This window comes from Armigeres subalbatus, chromosome 3 (assembly GCF_024139115.2).
Source record: "Armigeres subalbatus isolate Guangzhou_Male chromosome 3, GZ_Asu_2, whole genome shotgun sequence".
NCBI lineage: Eukaryota > Metazoa > Arthropoda > Insecta > Diptera > Culicidae > Armigeres > Armigeres subalbatus.
The window spans coordinates 101,168,161-101,173,583 of NC_085141.1; the positions used below are offsets into that span (position 1 = coordinate 101,168,161).

At 44.6% G+C, this 5,423-nt stretch overlaps 1 long non-coding RNA gene across 4 annotated transcripts; it reads right to left on the reverse strand.

The window, feature by feature from the left end:
- Positions 1 to 3,274: 3,274 nt before the first annotated feature.
- LOC134220298 (uncharacterized) lies at positions 3,275 to 4,418 on the reverse strand. Of its 4 annotated transcripts, none has more exons than XR_009981848.1 (3): positions 4,104 to 4,418; positions 3,974 to 4,042; positions 3,275 to 3,862 (listed from the first exon to the last, which is right to left on the reverse strand). It is a non-coding gene; the product is annotated as an uncharacterized LOC134220298 (long non-coding RNA). The 4 variants fall into 4 exon arrangements; XR_009981847.1 differs by having other exon boundaries at positions 3,275 to 3,897; XR_009981849.1 differs by having other exon boundaries at positions 3,275 to 3,906.
- Positions 4,419 to 5,423: the final 1,005 nt, after the last annotated feature.

The window sequence follows — 5,423 nt, forward strand, 5'->3', positions numbered from 1 at the left end:
TATACTTGATACAGCTCATGATTCATGCGTCTGCGCCACCCACCATTTTCTAGTTTCCCTCCGAGTATTGTACTCGACTCGTTCGACCTCTTTTAACGTCTATGCTTCATGTCCATAAAGGGCCACTGGAAGAATCAGAGTTTTGTATAGAGCAAATTTCGTTTCCGTCTGCAGGCTGCGGGACCTAAGCTGGTTACGTAATCCGTAAAAGGTCATATTCGCAGCAGCAATACGTCTTTTCACTTCACAGGAAACGTCATTGTCACATGTCACAAGCGTTACAGGGTAAACAAATTCTTCAACAACTTCAAACACATCCCCATTAAGCACTACCTCAACACCAACACCACTAGGTCTTCCTCTATCTCTACCTGCCACCATGTACTTTGTCTTGGTAGAGTTAATTGTTAAGCCTATCCTCACCGTCTCCCTCTTCAGCGGGATAAAAGCCTCCACTACTGCTCTGCGATCGATTCCAATGAGGTCGATGTCATCCGTAAAGGAGAATATGCGACCATGTGATGATAGTGCCGTTCCTCTGCACGCCAGATCTCCTAATAGCGCCCTCGAGTGCAATGTTGAACAATAAATTCGAAAGTGCATCACCCTGCTTCAATCCGTCTAAGAACACAAACGAGGTTGACACTTCGTCTGCAATCCGACTCCTCAAGCGGTCTATCAGGATTTTTTTTTTCTGTCGGGTACAATATCCACTGCGACCAGATATTTGATCTATTGTGGCGTCTTTCAGGATACGCGACAGGATTTTGTACCCCGAGTTCAGAAGGGTGATCCCTCTGTAATTGGCATACTCTAGTATGTGCCCTTTCTTATAGATTGGGCATATGAGGCCATCTAACCAGCCGGCAGGCAGTTCTTCATCCTCCCATATTTTTTGGATAATTTGGTGGATTGATTGATGCAGCTGCTCACTTCCTTGTTTGAGAAGCTCGATACTGAAGAATACCGCAACGGAATTGGTGAGGTTTGGGCTCTTCAGCGTCTATAAGCTAATTCTAAAACTAATTGAGTGACTGTACATTTCGTAGTTGCTAGTTGTGATTGCATCTATCGTAATATCTATTCCCAGATGGACACAGTCGCGCTTGGTTCCTCCCATTAGCATCTGCGTTGTCTTCGATGCATTCACCACCAGTCCAACTTTTGTTGCCTCACGTTTCAAGCGGCTGTACAGATGTACCACCTTTCCAAATGTGCGATCGACAATGTCCATATCATTTGCGAGACAAACAAATTGACTGAATTTATTCAAAAACTAACCCCAGCTAACACCCGGCTCTCCGCATGACATTTTCAATGTTGCGCTTGATAACAGGCACGAAACATATTTTCCGTGAAACGAGTTGGATAAATATTTAAGAGTGTAACATTAACCACTCTAACCTGCTATTGAATGAGGTTAGTTGTAGAAAAATTCTGAACTACAAACATTTCACTCTTCAAAGGTATACGAGCGAAAACAGGGAAGAACAAAATATTACCCAATTTTCAATATTTTTTATAAATATGTAGAATTTTGAAAATTGACTTTAAACCACATTCAAACAAACATTGAAGTTTATATTATTGATCAACATCAAAAACTTTTCGAAATATGATCAATTGAAAATTACAAAAACAATCAAAATGCCTCGTCTAAAGGCGGTCAACTTCAAAAGACCGGAGTGCGGGTCGTTTGTCGCAAGCCACGCGCTACTTTTGTCGTCATGATGCGCTATATGCTGGCTAAAACCCATACGTTTTTTTGGTGGCTGACTGTAGGAACCTAACTCATAAGACTCAAATCTTAGCGTAGGTAACTCAATAGCGTATTTCTTCTAGAGCGTCCATGGGGTGATCCATCACAAAAATTTATTTCAAAAGGCACAACAGAACATGTAAAGTTTTATAATTTAATGAATAACAATAAAGATATAATAATTTATATAAATTAAACATAGAACTAAATCATGCATACTTGCTACAATAAAACCGGGCCCAGTATTGATCCTTGTGGAACTCCTGCGGTAATAGGAACGATTTTCTGACCGGCATCGGTCTCGTATAATAGTACAGCGGTATTTACCACCGCATTTACAGCGTCCAACGTGGACTAACCCTTATGAAAACCAAACTGATTGCTTGAGAGACCGTGTGTACCCCTGAGTATGAGGTCAGCCTGTTGAGGATGATCTTCTCCAGCAACTTTCCCATCGTGCAATTAGTCAAATTGATCTGTACGACGAGGGGTCACCCGGCGGCTTCCCGGCCTTCGGCAACAGAACTAACTTCTGCCTTTTCCATCTCTATCGGGGAAACTACACTTGTCAAGGCGTCCCTGCATAGCTAGCCTGAACATATTCGGGATTGCTGTGGTTGCTGCCTTGAGAGCGCTTTTCGGAACTCCATCAAGCCCTGGAGCATTTTTCGTTGCCAGGGAACTAGCCAGCAAGAATAACTCTTCATTCATCACCGGAGCCACCATTTCTCTGCAGGAGGCCAGAGACTTGTGGCTCAGGACGGGAAGATTCCTCGATAGCCCTCGCCAACCTATCCGATGATCGTTCGGGGGTGAAGATCCCCCATTGGTCTTGGCCATCACAATCCTGTAGGCGTCACCCCACGGATTCGCGCTCGGCTGAACTGTTCTAATGGCTAAGTAGCATAGCAGCTACAATAGAACACACCATTGATATTGGCTATCGCGACACCCTCAGCGGACAAGTGTAAAACATCTTGGACCGGGTAACGTCATGTCGTGAAAATAGCTGCCATCCTAGACCCGTCCGCCATCCAGTTGCCTTTATCTGCAGGAACATTGTACAGAATGGACAATAGGGTGACATCGGTCCTCGACTCCGAGACCGACTTCCGCAGCAGCTGCTGGGCAGATGCACAATGGTTAAGATTCAGCTGTGTTACTTACACGGCTTTTTCTCATTGGGCACAAAGGTCCACCCATAACTTGAAACCCCCTAGCATGGGTACCTTAAGGTTAAGGATCTACAGGGTCGTTTATCGTTAGTTTTGAACTCACTATCCGTCTTTCTGTCAACTGGTGTCACAAACGTGAACAGGAACCGATGGTTAAATTACACAAACTGATGAGTAACCGGTTAATAGGAGACAAAGTGCATGAACTCACATAATATACAGAGGGGGGGGGGGTCACTGAGGAAAACTTCTAATTAATGGACCACCAGAACGACGAGGCTTGAATGCTCCTTTAGAGCGCGGAAAACGAACAAGGATTATGAAACTGTGGAAATAATAAGGTTCAGGGCTACTCACTTTAAATAAACTATCACAGAGACTTGTTTGGCTTAACTAATAGGTACAAAATTTATTTATGACGTCACAGTTATTAGGGGTACTTGCGCATATTGTTCTGATTGTGCTTGAGGTGTTTCTTGACTCTTCAGGAAGCCGGGGCTTCAACCAGCGGACGGTTCTGTAGCGATAGCTCTGATGACGGGAACATTTTGCTTTGGCTGGCAGATGACACCGGAAACGAAGAGCCGGCGCCGGACCAAACTGGTTTGCTTTGAACGGCGGGTTGCTGAAACAAGGCGTCGATGCAGTCCGTATTCGCTTTGGCCAGCCATAGATGTAGGGATTCGCTTTGCCGTTGGCGTCGGAAAGATGGCGTCGCCGTAGCCGGCTCGGCTTACCCGGTTTTGTCGGTATCCAGACGATAATGATTGTCTTCGCCCGACGGAATGGTGACACGCTTCCTGTCTCTGAACACATTCTGGAGAGTTCCCGGAAACGTAGTCAGCCGTCGCTTTCGCTTCCTTCTGACCGTGGTGCGCCGATGAAGGGTTGGAGATTTGGCCCTTTGTGGACCACTCGTAGAGCTTCACTGCCGAATAAAAGAAAAAGGCCCACTTCTCGGGCCTAAGCACACTATTAGCCCCTTGTGACGTCACGATTTTAGCCTTTGACACTATCTAACTTTTGTCTTCGCATTTACCTTTTTCTTGTAGCTAGTATTAGGAACGCTCTGTCCACTTTTAGGTTAGGTTTGTCGCACTGACTATAACTTTAGGAAATATTTTACAATAGGAAAAGTTTTAACATTTACTAACCCCACTAACACTAACCATTATTTTAACTTTTAGGGTCGATTACTACTAATTTTGATTTAGTCACTACCAATGACGATTTAGCCTATTCTAGAAAAGAAACACTGAGTTTTAAAATCTCCACAATTTAATGAGGTAGTCAAAGTTAACCTCAAACTCCGGAAATATTCTACACACGCGCGCACTACGAATCGGTCAGGGATCACAAGCGAAAGAGAGCGGTTTTCCTCTTTGTAACCCCTTTTATATCAAACGGCATCAGGTCAAACATACGTTATGTATGGATTATATGCGTTAATGCACCCTATTCTTCCCGTCACCTGCGCTCCATCTGTTTGCGGGTAAAAAAAAGGCCCAGTGAAGTGTTGACCCTTTCGTTCAAACTGTTATACACGCAAGGTGCTCACCACTGACATTGACGTTTGAGTATGAGATAGGAACTCAATTGCTAAGGAATGGGAAAAATACATTTCTCACTGATTTCATTTAATTTGCAATAGGGATGTTTTAGGATTTTTTTAGGGATTCTGGGTAGGATTTATACTTGTGGTGGAGCTACAAGCTTTTAATGGAACCTAACGGTTACAAACTTGGTTACGGGCTTGCTTCTGGCTGGCACAGATGAGACACTTTAGTCGTAATTCGAGACGCAGAGACGATGTCGTCTGCATCCATCACCTCGTCCAGTTGTTTACTCTAGAGGGTTACTTCCGCACTCAACGACCTCACCTCAACGCCGTCACCGAGAGCATCCAGAGTCAACTCTTGTAAGCCGTTCTGCTCGCTTGCGCTCCTTGTTTTAGCACCAGGATCAGTTCCCTGACCTTGGTGCGTCTGACGCTTCGCACGTCTTTCGGCTGCTAGCATCGAGTTAAGGACTTCAGAATATTTTTCCTTGTCATTTTTGACCAGTAAGGCCTCGCCTCTGTCCATTGCGGGTCGGGATGCGTCCTACTTCCTCACTAGCTACTGCCTCCTCAAATGAATTTTAATTTATGATCGAATTACTCATTGCGAATGGGTCCCCTTGTGGCTACTGTCGAATGCTACTGGAGAAGTCGCCTTGAGCGATCCCATGGTTATCTATGTATGTGTAGCATGTACCTCACACATGTCATCGAACCATGGTCAATTCCAGCAGATCGTATTTGTTGCGTCATGCTGAGTATAGTTCTAGACCACGTAAGTCAACGACCCATCAAGTCGCTGACCCTCGCATTGCATATTCACTTTCCCATGAAAGTTTCATTGTCCAGTGGTACTTCATGACTGTATCCAGGCCAAGTTTCTTTCAAGCTACCCGTCGCACGTTAGTGCTTACTATGTGGTCTCACTATT